We start from the raw sequence: 16,026 nt of genomic DNA, 5'->3' as shown, positions 1-16,026 counted from the left end.
TAATGCTCCACTCTAATCAACTCAAATAAACTGAATACTATATCTCTCTTCTCGGCCTGACTTTTACTCCTAGCTTTTCCTGGCATAATTTAGTTACTTCTAATAAGATTGTTGATTCCAGAAAAGTGACATCGTTTTTCGCTTAGAAGTTACTTTTCATCTGTCCGGCCGGGCTCTCCAAATTGCAAATTCTCCTAACCTTGAAATACTGCTCTCACATACAGGGTGTACCTAAGAGGGTGTATTCACACAGAGGTGTACATAAGATCTCTTTCTCACAGACTCACTTCATCTACTGTCTCAGAGATAAGAAGTTCCCGTATTATGTCGTGTCTCTAGTACATATATTTTCATGGGAGTTGTTCAGCAGAGCTGACATCCATAATGACCACAATGGTCACCATTTCTTTTGAACCTACAGAAACATGAAAAACGGCTATCTAAATATCCTTTTATAATTGAAATCCTAACTTAGCAAACATGCTATACTCTTATTCGTCTTTCATTCCTTGCATTTCGATTCTGTGGAGGAGTCATCATCATGAAGTTTTCCAGAAACACGCAACTTCTGGTTCCCCAAAACAGAATACCAACAAGAATTTTTCTCTCTTGATCCATTCTTACATATACGCATTTCACTCATTTGCTATAGGCTTTAGTCTCTGGTATTTGGTATTCTTGTATGTGTGTGTGTATATATATGTTCTCTGAAATCCGTGGTGTAATTTGAAACCTTTTACTTTCTGAAGTATTTTTATAAATAAACAATGCTTCAAATTATCGGATGCATTTATACAGATAACTGCTTCTTTCAGTGAAATTATTCTCTTCTTAATTAGTTCGTTTATGCAAAAAGGACAAATTCAGAACTGTTTTTCTGGAAATTATCCTGAAACTAACTTTGCAAAGCAACTGCTATGCGCTGAAACCATTTAGTCGATTAATTTTGAAATACGATGCTTTTGGGTAAGAAGACTTTGTGCATCTCGCAAAGTTTTCACTTGGTAATAATATTCACAAGATCTAATGGAATTCGCCATTCACAAAAACACAAGCTTATTCCTGATTTAAAACTAATATTTCCGCTACTAAAAGAAAGGGGAAAAAAAAGAACATTAGTTGACTTTATCCACCAGTTTCCCTGCTAGCGAATTATAGACTTCTTTTCAAAGATTTTCAAACACTTCTTTTCAAATATTTTTTATTTTTATTTTTTCATAAGTGGGTTTCACCATTAAAACACCATTTCTGCACTCGTTACTATATCATTTGTAATGAAAATCGTAATGAATGTAAGTTAAGCTCTAAATTATGACATTTAACCGAAGAGAAATTAAACAAGTTTTATACAGCGTTGACAAAGATTTTTTTATTCTCCAATAATCTCGCCTTTTCTATCACCGTAAAGCGAACAAACAAACAAACCGGCCTACATCACACACATACATATATACATACATCAACCTTCATAATCAAACAGCATACATTCAGACTATGGCCCTAGCTTCCATCACATAATACAAGGATAATTATATCAACTTGATACTCTAAGATCTTTTCCATGTATCATATAGTTGATCAACAAGATAAAGTCGTCCATAATAGCGGTGTATGTGAGAGTAAGCGATAGAGACAGTGGTGGCATCTAAACTTAAGAGATATGTCATATGACTGTAAGAATGAATGAAAGTGACAAACTTCTGCGCTCTTGTAGTCTAAATGATAACGAATGGTAATAAACGAAATAATTTCTAAAAACGAATATCATTATTCAATTAATTATTTTAAACAAATTTGCTAACTTTTAATGTTTCAAGGTTAAGAAATTTGATTTTTCATGACAGTCATCATCATCTTTATCGTCGTCGGATCTTACAGGTCTTTAACCCACTACCAGCAAGTTTCCTCAGATTACGTAACTTCGAAATTTTATTTATTTATTTTTTTTTAGGAAAAGGTGGTTGGTTAATCTTTTGCCTATTGAATACATTTCGTCTTAAACTGAGTATTCTTCTGCCAGCTTGCATGTTTTTCGGAATTTAAAATCCGAGTTTCCAGTAGAAAAACCCTTTCAGTCGCGTACGAGACTGGCTAACTCAGCTTCAGTCGAAAAGCCCTTAGAAAAGTTCGTACCTTAGATGGGATTCGAATAGGTTAGATATAGCGCGTGCTACCAACCAGAAATCGTACCGTTTACAATAAATTGTCACTTTCTAAATACTTGTTCAGAAAGTCACTGAATCGGTTGAAAATATCAAACTCTAGAATAACTCTGGGAGGTTCTTCTTATGACTGACTACTCTTCTCCCGAATGTTATATCATTTAAGGCTAATTTTCAACAATGAGATCCTTCTTGGATTTGAAGTTTAAAAACTTGTTACTCATTTTCTCTCTAGGGTTATTCATTTATCAATGTGCATTCTGAGAGGTACACTGAATGAAATCTAACCATCATTTCACCTAGTAAAATTGCATTCTTACTATCTAATGAAAGAGTTCCATTTCCAGTTCTATTTCTCTTACTACACTTTGGAGATCTGAATTGGATTGCACTGTTACTCTCATGGTCAACTCATGAGAGAAGGAGGAGGAGGATTTTATCTCTCAGAAACTCGAGTTTTAACCCAACCAGCTAAGCTAACCGGAAGAAAAAAGAACCATATAAACATCTGGAACAGAACAGACAGTTCAGGAAATGTATCTTGATGCGAGCAGTTAAAGCAGTCAACTTCAAATGAGGTTTTGAAAACAGTATAGGGATTCTATTTGTTCTAGATATCGGATATGACAAATACTAATAGCATTGCTATAATCTGTATTTTGAGATGAACCTGAGGGGATGGGAGGAACAAATATATTTTTAATCGTTCTGGCTGTTAATCATAGGACAGAAAGATACAACATATAAAGAAGGGTTTAGATGTGAGATGACCATTGTTGCAGCAGAAATTGGAAGCTCTTCTGACAAGGGTTTTTACAAGGTTTATTGTAACAACTCTTTTCAACAAATTCGGTGTTGACAAGGTCCATTTTCTTACAGCCTGCCATATTATGGATAAATGTTATTTCCTGTTCTTCAAGCGGGTGTTGGCGGATAGATCTGCCAACCCCCGCTTGGAGAACAGGAAATTCTTTCTCTACCAAAACACAACTATGGTTAGTCGGGTTTAGCTTACCACCGAATGGATGCTTTTCACAGAATCAAATGAGGAGGGGGGGGTACTACTATGCTTCACCGCAGCATATGCAAACTTAAAAGATTTTTTTAAGAATCAGCAATAGACTTTAAAAAAATAATTAAAACAAATAACGTTGAGTTAAACTTCCCAATATTTTTTTGGAAACATTACTTCTTAGAGGCTCACAATCAGCAGCACCCATAGAGGGCACCTGTTGTAGTACTTTAAGCTTGTAGTCTAATACCTTGAACTTATATAATATTTTTTATTACATCAAATGCTGTAACTGCAACACTTAAATGTAATAAATGGATTTTTTCTTTGTGTTGATCTCGGTTGTGATGTAATGTCTCAGCTTGCATCTTCGAAGCTTTTTAGCAAACTTATCTGAGGATGACACCTGTTGGTTATTGTTTAGATTGCTGTGTTGGAAGTAGGTTGATGTTTGATAGGTCTGATATTCACTACAGCCGTAGCATGATAAATTCATGCACGCACGCACACACACTCACGATAATTTGGAATGTCATGGCCCGTCACTGAAACTGGAAAGCCTAAACTAATATATGGTGTTTCATTAAGTTTTTAAGGTGTGTAGGGTACATATTTTCATGGTATGTCCTTTATTCTCTTTTCAGGCTATTGTAGTTTGTAAGGTTTCTGTATTCAAAAGGTAGTTTAATTAGCATGTCTGAGATATAGAAGCTTCGAGTGGCCTTTCCGTAGTGATCATTATATTAATATGTGATATAATTAGTTGCCTGAGGTCTTGTTATACGGTATATGTATATCTGGCTGTCCTGTAGTTGGCATCAAAATAATATTTTAGCATAGCCACATAGTGACATAAGTGTTTTACTGTTAGTATTTTGTGTTCTGACAGCGCGATGTATATAAAGCCGATATTGTCTCTTTGTTCCCAAAAGATAGTTTATCATATTGTGTGATATTAATCTATTTAGTGTGCACAGAACGCATAAGTTGTTAAGTGTATTGATACATATATACTATTTACAATATATGCATATGCCTCGTACATATATGAATATAGATTACATGCCTAATAAGGTCATGTGATGTATAGAACGGAGATTATATAATATGAAAATGAGTTAGGTGTTAATATTCACAATAAAAAGATGATGAGGCGGAGCAATTCATTGACTTCGAAGCTTGAGTTAGCGTTTCTGAAGCTACTGTGATTAACGAGCATTTTCTTTTTTTTTTTTTTTTTTTTCCCGTTAACGTTGGTTGCTATGTTACTATGTTCTATGGCAACTCTTGCAGTTCTAAGTGTGCCGATACAATTTCCATAGTTTGATTTTTAATATTCTATAACTGTTCAGATGTTTTACATCATATAGCAAGTTGTTGAGTTGCTTCCTTCTGCAGCTACATGCAAATTGTTATAACGCCTGGTTATAAAAGAGGAACTTCCAATGGTCACGATCCTCTGCCACCAAGCTCAGGTGTTCTGGTGGGATTCCCAAACGTGTCCACCCAAGGTTTTGTATATAATCTATCCAGCGAGTCCTTGGCCTTCCACGTGGCCTCCCACCCTCTGGCTTGGCAAAGAGGGCCTACTGACGGAGCCTCTCTTGTGGCATTCTGACCAGGTGCCCGTACCAACGTAACTGTGATCTCTCAACAGGGAGAAGCAGCGGTTGAGTATTGAGGGTTTCCCGAATTGCAGAGCTTCTGACTCTGTCGAGTCTTGTCAGCCCCGCAGCCGATCGAAGGAACCTCATTTCAGCCGCTTGGATTCGTGTCCGCATTCTTTCGGTCATTACCCAACTCTCATGACAATAGATGAGGATGGGGACATAGACTGTATTGAAGACAGCCAGATTTGCCTTCTGGCTTAACTACCGCTTCAATACTACGGAACGGCCAAGCTCCCGCAATATTGAGATTGCTAAGCCAATTCGAGTATCTAGCTCTACGTCCCATTTTCCATCATTCGTGAATATGGACCCAAGGTATTTAAACTTCTCTACCTGCCTCATTGGGACTCCACTTACATGTAGAGTGCACTGGGATGGTTGCCTTGAGACCACAAATGTTTCAGTTTTGCCCACACTGATCTTCATTCCGGCGTCTGCACAAACAGCTACAAACTTATCCAGTGACCGCTGGAGGTCATCTGTGGAAGAGCTAAGCAGAACTAGGTCATCTGCAAAAAAGTAGACGTCCAATGCTACATCTTCCAATTCTGACACACTCACTGCCTCGGCTATGCCTATCAATCCAGTCCATAAATATTAGGAAAAGGAGGGGTAACAGAACACACCCTTGGCGGAGGCCAACGGAGACTTTGAAAGGTTCAGACTTTGTGCTGTTTACCCTGACACAAAACTCTGGGCATTCATACAGAGACTTGATGGCAGCTAATAGTTGGCCATACTCCTGTACTACTTGCCAAAGCTTATCCCGAGGAACCCGGTCATATGCCTTCTCCAAGTCCACAAAACATGTGTAGACATTCTTGGCATATTCCCAAGATTTCTCAAAGACTTGCCTTAAGGTGAAGATTTGAAGTAGCTGAAATAGTTTCTTAATAATAGCAATAATAATATTTTTTTTATTGTTCTTTCAAATATTTACATATGTACAATGATCATCTATTTAGTATATTATTTTACAAGGTTCAGCACTTTGTGCTACATATAATGAGATTTAAATAGTAATGATGATAACAGTTTTTTATATATATATATATAACAATCATTATAATAATTTACAATTATATTGTTCAGAGTTACTTAAGTTGTATAATTTTACATGTTCTAATTTACTATTTTTTTTTTCAAGTTTGAAAAGGTGTGATTATACAACAGTATTTACACATATGCAATCTAAATATTATATTTCCTTATTCTCACAAACATACAGTGTAAACTCATGATTTAGATTTTTTAAAAGATTTTTTTTTTACATTGCATACATTTGTTACAGTTATTATATACATTACATACATTTGTTTACATATGATACATTACTTACATTTGTTTACATGTGATATTTACATTACGTACATTGGTTTACATATAATACATATATTACATACATTGGTTTTCATGTGATACGTACATTACATGCATTTGGTTACATATGATACATCTTGGATGAGAACTAATTTCTTTGCTTTCATTCTCGAAGCTTATATGTAAGCTTATCTGAGGATGACACCAGTTGGTTATTATTATTATTTTTTTTTTTTTTTTGCTGTGCTACGAAATCTATGATTGAGAAATTCGCGCGCGCGCACTCACGCACGCACACACGCAATAACTTGGAATGTATTGATTCATCGCTGAACTGGAAGCCTGAACGAGTATACTGTATTGTGTTTCATTATGTTTGTATGGTATTTTGGGTGCGTGTTTCTTTTTCATTATATGTCCTTAGAGCTCTTTTCAGGCTATTGTAGTTTGTAAGGTTTCTGTATTCAAAAGGTAATTTGTTTATCATGTCTGGGATGTAGAAGTTTCGCGTGGCCTTTCCGTAGTGATTATTGTATTTATATGTGATATAATTAGTAGTCTGGGGTCTTGTTATACGGTATGTATTTCTAACTGTCCTGTAGTTGGCATCGAAATAATGTTTTAGCAAGGCTGCATAGTGACATAAATGTTTTGCAGTCAGTATTTTGTGTTCTGACATTGCAATGTTTATAAGGTCGTGATTTTCTCTTTGTTCCCAAAAGATCAGTTTTGTCATTTTGTACTGTAGCGATATTAATCTATTTGTAGGGCGCACAGAAAGCATACGTTATTATAGCGTATCTTAGTATATTTTGGCATAGTGCTTTGTATATTAGTGTTTTTAGGCGTATGGGAACTATGTCTTTTAACCTGTAGAGCTTGCCATTTATTGTTCGGAGTTTGTTGTGTAGATGGTTTATGTGGCTATTCCAGTTCATATCTGCATCGAAGTAAATTCCAAGGTATCGTATTGTTTCAACCTGAGTGATTGTAGTGGTTTTGCTGTTCTGTGTGTTTTTATGTTGGAAAGTGGATGTAGGATGGTTATATATTTGTTATCAACTGGTCGAGTCAGTGGATTTCTGAATATCATTAATTTTGTCTTTTCTGGGTTTAGGTGTATGAAGTTTTTCGTGAGCCAGTCTATGATCAGATGTATATCATGTTGCATATTTGTGTGGGCTATGCTTGCGTTATAATGGATGAATATTATTGCTGTATCGTCTGCCTATTGGAATATCTTACCTTTGAGTGGTAACTGATTAATATCGTGCGTGTAAGTGTTGAATAGAGTTGGGGAGAGTACAGCTCCCTGTGGCACTCCAGAGGTTACTGGTCGCTCTCTGCTTCGGTTTGACCCGATACGTGTGATATGCTTTCTATTTTGGAGGTAGTTTGGAAACCACCTGTGAAGAGGCCCGTCTATTCCAACATGCCTCAGCTTTTCTAACAAGGTTTGATGTGTAAGTGTATCTAATGCTTTAGTTAGATCTATAAAGACTACCATGGCAATTTTCTTTTTGTCTAAGGCGGTATTAATTACGTCTGCAAAGTCTTCCAAGAGAGATGTTGTTCCCTTATTTTTCTGAAAACCATATTGTGTTTTGGGGATAATATGAAAGATCTCAGTGTATGCTGTGAGTTTCTTCAGTATGATCCGCTCCATAATTTGATTGATAATGTTGCTATGGGTCTGTAATTGCTGATTAAATTTTTTTTCCTTGTTTTGTATATGGGTGTGATTATGGCGGTCTTTAGCATACTTGGTATCTGTCCTGTTTTAAATATTTTTATTTATTAGTTTTAGTAGGATAGGACTTAAACTAGTTACATGTTGCTTTATATCTTTAGCTCTGATACCATCTATTCCTGGGCCTTTGTTTGGTTTGATTTGATGTATTGCTGAGAGAAGTTCTGCTTCTTTTATGGTTGGGAACCATAATGTCTTTTTTGATTGTGGTCCAAGTGGAGAGTCTCGTTTTGTGATTGGGGGAATATTTCTGTGCAGCTCTTGGATGGAGTCTGAAAAGGATTGGTTAAAGTCATTTGCTAGTTGTTGGATAGGTTTTGCGTCTTTCATGAAGCTGTGTTTTATGGTTTCGGAGGCAGTGGTGTTGGGAAAAAAATCTAGCATCTCATTGATAAGATGCCAGGTTTGTTTCATGTTGTTTTGTGCGGAGGTTAGTTTGTCTCTGTAGTAGCTTCTTTTTGCATTTCTGATTTGTGTTGTAAGGCGATTCCTTGTTATCTTATATTCAGTTTTTAAAGCTGTGTTATTTGGATATCGCTTTAATTCTTTCCATAAAGCGTCCTTTCTGTGTATTTCTAGGATTACGTTTTGTGTTATCCTTTCTGTGTATTTCTAGGATTACGTTTTGTGTTATCCAAGGAATTTTGTGTTATTTTTGAACGAATTCGGACTTTCTTTGTAGCTTTCTTATATATTTCCTCCAGTGTGAGTTTAATGTTGTTGTATAAGATATCTGCTGAATCTGATGCCAGGTGTTCCCAATCTGTTTTTCTTATTTCGTGGTTGATTATTTCTTCGTCTATTATTGTTTTCTGTCGCTTTACTTTTGTGGGACATTGCATGGATATTGTCTTGGTGTGCAGGTTTAGAACGGTGAAGTAATGGTCTGCTACTTTGCACTTTATGACTGATGCAGTGTAACTGGTTGGTGGTGCTCGGACGTTTATATGATCTAGACAGGAGGCAGTGATAGTATTTCCGAATATTTTTTCTCTAGTACATGATGTTATTGTTGGTATTAGATTATACATGGATAGTGTGTCTAGGTATTGTACAGTGTTGTTCTGGTTTTCGTTTGCAATATTTATGTTTATGTCGCCAATTATCATTAGGTGTTCGGTTGAGCATATTTCTTGGCTTGAAAGCCAGCAATTGAGTTAGTGCAAGAATTTAATCATGTTTAGGTTTGGTGGCCTGTAAATAGCATTTAGTAATATGTGATGCTGTGTATTCGTGGTATTAATGATTTCGAGGTAGAGGGTTTCAGCATGCTCAAACTGATAGGCCGTTTCTTTTGCTATTAATTTTTGTTTGATAAATATTAATATTCCACCCCCTCTTTTTATTTGGCGGCATGATGTATGTTGTTGGAAGCCTGGAATTTGGAAAGCAGTCGCTTCGTCATTAGTTATGGATACTTCTGTAAGAATCAACATATCAATAATATCAGTGTAATTCCTCAGATAAGCCGGTAATAATAACCAATGTTTTCGGATGCTTCTGATATTAAAATGCAAGATTGAGAGACCTCCCGCTTGTACTATGTTTTGTTTCCATGCATCAGGCTATTCCAAAGTACAATTACTGATGTATTCTGGTGTAATTACATCTATCTGATGGTTCACATTCATTTTTGTTGTGTTGAGATCTTTTTATTGAACTAAGTTGGAGTCTTTTGTTTCACTCTGGCAACCTGTCTATATCCTCCGAGCTTTTTATTTGTATAGACTTTGAATATAGTACTTTTTTTCTGTTTTTTCTTTTCTTGTTTGGTACAAAAGATTCTGACTGAAAGGTGTTAAATACTCAGATAGAAAAATAATAATAATAATAAAACAATAATCATTTTTATTTTCGTGATTATATTATTAATGCATTACTGAGAGAAATACCAGTAAATATCAACTTCAATAAAAAGATAAAATTCAACTCAGATTAAATATTATTTTTATCACAAAACCGAATTGCATAAAACCTTGAGGTAAGGTAAAATTCACATACAAAATGCCTTTAATGAAATATCTAATGAATTCTGTTTCAAAAAATTGCTGCTAAAAAATTTATATGATTTAACAGTTGGTTAATATTGTTCCTATTTTATATATAGTTGCTACTTATTCAAGATATTATTGAAATTCCAGTGCGTCTTATGATCCATGTATTGGGCGCTGGTCGTTATTTCATAAGCGGGTCGAAACATGATTTACGTCATCAGATTAATCTGTTGCCGTATTTGGCTACAAACATTTATTCACATGAATAATCGATTCAAGCAGGCTCCTTCATAATTCAAGCATTGTACATTCTTGTATCATAACTATATTCAACCTCTTTCTTTATGTACAAAGAGAAATGTGATTTTCTCCCGAAAAATTTGGTTCTTCCCTCTGCCGTGAAATGAGTAAATTGATTCATGATTGCACGTAAGGCTAACCATCCTCTCTTCTTACACCCTCTGTGTTTAGTACGAGTAGAATAATACACATATAAATAAATACACACTCATTATATATATATATATATATATATATATATATATATATATATATATAGAGAGAGAGAGAGAGAGAGAGAGAGAGAGAGAGAGAGAGAGAACAATCTCTCTCTCTCTCTCTCTCTCTCTCTCTCTCTTGCCATATTAGAGATCCTATCACAAATTAAATAAATGAAGAAACAAAAAAAAATAAATAAAAAGAGATTTAAATAGCATGATTTCTTTCTGATATTTTTAATGAACAATCTGCATCTAGACATATCTCAAAAGCTTGGTGATTTCAAGTATCATGCGAATTCCAATGAAGAGGAAATCTTCCCAGCGAACTGATACGATAATGAATAACGATCTATCTCATCTGTAGTTGTAATGCAATCGACACTTTCTCAACACTAAAAGACAAAGGTCATTTGAAGATAATTAGCACTTGCATAAAAACCAGCTTTGCTCTGCTACAAGAGATCTCACCGAGAACTTATCCCGAGGATATAAGCCAACCCGAATCTTTTTCCACCTTCCAAATTAACCTAAAGTGTTCTAGCGTTACTCTCAGCCTCATTACTTCCTCGTTAAACTTAATTGAAGTATTAAATCATTATTATAGGCCATTTGCTTCATTTATAGACTATTAATGTTTTTTTCTCTATTTTGCCGAGGTACTAAAGTGATTAACACCTTAGCTATCTCGCCAACCGTTTCGGATCATTCCCATGACCTCGCGGAATGCGTGCTTCACGATAGAGGATGAGAAAACAAATGCACACAGCCATTGATTTTAGATTCTTACACAAAAAACGCAAATAGACAAAAAAGTGCCGGAAGTCAGAGGTGCCAGATGGTGTTAACCGTAATTATATTGTGACAAGACTCTGTAAAGAAATCATTAAAAAATAAAATAAAATGACCGACTTTAAGAAAAATTTATGCACAGCACATCGTTTTAAATTACTCTTTGTAAACAAGAAAAATCTGAATAAAAAACTTTTTCCTTTACTGTTCACAGCCATGAGATATTCTCGCGTTCACAGGGGAAGACATGCATAATTTACAGACGAGCCCTTGTGAAAGGGATAGGATGAGGGTTTTGGTTCAGTTACGATGTGTGATAATTGGGAAAAATATCATTTGGTTTGAATTGAATTACCGCTAAAGTGATGAAGGCTATGAGGCGTCTATACCACGTCACGTGTTCTTCTGGTCCAGTTAGCCAGTTTTGCGTAATTAAAAAATTACCAGGATTTTTTAATTACGCAAGGGAGGGAGGGGTGTAAAATAGGCTATGTGATAGAAAACATGCACTTCTAGAGTTATTTCTTGTATTTGTTTTTCTAATATAATTCATAAACACATCGATCTGCAAGTGAGTGAGGGATAATCGGTATAACGCATGAGTGAATAATAAGCTTCTTTCCACTGAAAAAAAATATTCAGTGGAAAGAACATTCCGTTACTTCACTGACCAGAGTTTAATTTCATAGTTTAACTCTTCCTAATTTAATTGGTCGTAATTTTATTCGAGGTTTTAAATTCCAGGTTGAATATTAGATTACTCATTAGGAGGCAGATTTTCTTCACCTCTGAAGTGCTAATTCTGACACCATACACAAAATTGAACATACATTTAATCAATAAATAACTCACGTTTTTATAACAAACGACAAATATATAAATTACTAAATGCAACTGTGATTCATTGAAATTAAGTAACGATAAAAATGATCGGATATATTTCACTTTAGTATTGTCTAATAAAATGTTTTGCTAATAAGCAAATAATTGTGAAGCAGCAAAAAGCAGACAAAGAACTTATTGAGGTAATTATTTTTGCTTGCGAGAAAAATAAAGATGTAGAATGGCAACAACACTAATATTCTTGTATCTAGGAAATACGTGTTAACTCTGATACTGCATGATAGGACATTTATTGCATGATAATTTAAAAGTCCACATTGAATTATATTGAGAATATGAGCAGGAAAAGAGCTTAGCACTAAATATTCAGTAGACGAATAACATAAAACAGAGAATCATTATAAGAATTTACAAGTCTTTTCACGTTTAAAATATTGAATAAAATAATGTAATATTTATTTTATGTTATAAAAACAAGACATTAAAAAAATATCATTCCTATGTTGGGAAGCTAATGGATCATATGAAAAATAAGAAATATTTTTGAAGAGTGTTACATGCGCGAGACTTCATTTGGACAAAAAAGGTTAGAATAAGAAGAATTCGAAATGACGTCATTCGCAGAGGAATGAGCACTTAAAATATATTTATTCAATGCCCCATAAAAAGAGTTTCAACTTATTTCACAATAAAATGAATACAGTGTATAATCTAATTCCGTAATTTGAATGTTCATTTGTTTTTTTTTGTTTTTTTGCGCTGAAAGTTCTCAGAGGAGCTTTTTACTAAACTTAGCATTCTAACTCGATATATTTTTTTTATATTTTATATCTAGAACTGTTTATTTGCAAGTAAGAGCATAACGAGCATATTGAACGAGCATATTAAATTTAACTGTAAGTATATTAAAATAATTAATAGATGTATTTTTGTCTGATTTCTTTCCGTGAAAACAACCATCAATGTTTTTTTATTTTTTTTTGTTTTGTTTTTAATTGAAATGTGTTAGAATTTCAGTAATTCTTATTTGTATAAAGCTGCTGGTTAGAAGATGCTCTAGTTTCTTTAACAGCATCAAAAGATGAAAAATTCTATTTGAAGAGAACTTATTTTTTCCAAAAAAGTTATGTTCCAAGAAATATTCTTTCCTTTGTGATTACTTGAAGTATTTCATATTTCAATAAATATATTTATCGTGCTAACAGTGTTAAGGAAAGGGATGCCACGTTCTCTTTCTCTCTCACTCTCGGCAGTTTTCATTCTGTTTTTGTTGTGATGGTACGATTTATTTCTAGACAGACAACCACAAGTCTATTCAGCAGCCGAATGCCATATTACTAGTATATGCTATTCTGACGCATATCATCGCCAAGCATTAGAATCCATTGTCCATATGAAGTATTCCTGTCGTTCTCTCCAAAATAGCACGATGTTATGCAGAAGTGGTTAGGACACTGATTTATCTCAACTCTGTATAACTATTGCTATGCGATTAGCAAACAACCTAATGAAAATTTGCTGGTCACCAAGTTTAGCCTTTCATGTATAAAAGTACACATAACTTCACATATAACTTTATGATGAAACTAATTTTAGTTAAATTCCATAAATTGAATCAAGTACATCGAGTTTAAACTAATTTCCAAATTTGGGGTTGCAGCCCCATAGCGCATTAGTAGACTGGGAGAGCTATGGGTTAGATAATTCAGAGACATAATGCTTTTTCAAGTCACTTCAGAATTCCTATAAGCAGGGCAGTGGTCTCACACCGGTGATAGAATTTTTCTTCCATCCAAAGACACATTCCCACACACTTCCGTGCCACAAAAGAGCGGAGTTTCTATCCAGTCGGCTAGCCAGAAAACTGATTCCCCAGATTTGAAAAATTATGGAAATTATATATAAAAAATACAAATGAAGTTCCACTACTAATAAAGTGATAGGAAATTTTGAATTACTGTCGGAACAATTTCTTTACAGTGAAATTTGTCTCATGTGACAATTACTCAACAACTTGTACTTCATTAGTGCCTCCCAAGTTATATATCGAGATTTACTTAAGTTTTGGAAGAATTATAAGTGGTTCTTTCTAGAGCAGTGTTTCGAGAATTTTTCTAGTAGGGACATACTTGGACAATGCAAATATCTCAGCTGCCCACTAAATCCTATACTCTACGCTTTGCGAAAATATTATATTTTACTATTATAGGTGAATCTTCATATGTCAGTACAAAATACAAAATTGTGAAGTAGTTTGCATAACACAACCTTAATATTTTCTATGGAAAAACTAACTAGGAAGACAATTAGAATACGATTTCTCGGTGCATTTGGATAATCTTGTGTTTAGATGTACAATATGTTGCAAAATATGTTACATATTACTATTTTAAAATTAAACAAATTATGTAAAATGACTTTTTTTCTCGCCTACTCTAGTTGTGTCTTTAATGACAGCCCTGATTTCAGTCCTTCTCAGAAGGTGAAGGCAATTGTTCGCTGATTAATGGTGTATATGAAGTATATCCTAGTTGACGATGTAATTTCCTTAAATTATTTAGTAAAAAATGCATAACCAACGTCTAAGCCTTTCCAAGAGAATTACGATAATCCACGGAGATGATATCGCACGTAAAGCACGCCATTACGGTAAAATGAAGTTAAAGCTAACAAGACAACTGAATTGTCTCGCCTTCCTAAAACGCTGCCGGGATAACCAGGTAATTCCGAACTGTGTCAAATTCAAGCACCGTTTCTCTTCGCATTTATAACCATGCCATCCAACCCTTGCTCAGGGAACAAATCGCCACGACTCACCGTTTCCTGAATGATGCTAACTTAGCTATCCAGGCACTCGAAGATGACCTTTCAAGCACCTTAAGCCACGAAATTTGGTCTATTTTATACGACATCTCGTGCACTGCAGCGGAGAAAGAATTTTAAAAAATACGAGATCGACACATCAAAAAATTTGAAAATTTAAAAAAGAACTCGATCTCGAAACCACAACTTCCTACGGAAACGGTAGTCAACCTTTCGTCATTTAGTGTGAAACCTGAAGCACTCGACGCCCTCGCACGTGGTCACAACTTCGCCATTGCGCCCAATAGAATACCTGCTGGAGATATTATGATACGAATTGAACGCGGGATACGACACCTTCCAAACCACGTCGCCAACGATACTAGACTGGATGTGGCTTGTGTTCTGACCAAAGCTAAACCACCAAAAGCCGACATGCCCAGTTAGGAAATTAAATCTCTACTAGAATTAAAGAAAAACAAATAAATAATAATCACCAAAGCTGATAAAGGGAACGCCACAGTATTGCTTAACCAAAAGGATTACACAGGTAAGCTGATAGCTCTATTGTTAGATCGGGCTACTTACCTCCCTATCGAGTACAATCCAACCAACTCACAAATTAGAAAACTCCACAGGCTCCTTAAGAAGGTCACTTCTTGGCCTGTGGAAATCACTAACAAATTAAAACCATTTACCCCCCCCCCCCCGTATTTATGGACTCCCAAAAAGACATAAGGAAAATGTGCCATTACGTCCCATAGTGGATGGCATTGATTCCCCCACATACAAACTAGCTAAACATTTGGCAAAAGCTCTCTCACACTATACTGGCAACACACCTTCACACATAAAAAACTCAGCCCACTTCAAAGCCAGCATAGAAAACCTTACACTCAAATACACTGACATAATGGTCAGTTTTGATGTCTCCTCCTTATTCACAAATGTCCCTCAAAGAATCCTTAGAGCTAATCCAAGCTAAATTTCTTCCCGATATCACAGCCCTATTTCAGTTCACAATGAACTCAGGCTATGTTGTTTGGCAAGGAAAATTCTACAAACAAATAGAGGGGACAGCCATGGGTTCTCCACTCTCCCCATCCTTGTGGAGAGAGTGGAGAACTTTCATATGGAGACTTTTGGAGCCTTAAACTCTGCCCCACAAAAACCAACCATTTGGC

This window comes from Typopeltis vanoorti, chromosome 2 (assembly GCF_054136105.1).
Source record: "Typopeltis vanoorti isolate ZY-2024b chromosome 2, IOZ_Tvanoo_1.0, whole genome shotgun sequence".
Classification (NCBI taxonomy): Eukaryota; Metazoa; Arthropoda; class Arachnida; order Uropygi; family Thelyphonidae; genus Typopeltis; species Typopeltis vanoorti.
This window is presented reverse-complemented; position numbering follows the sequence as displayed.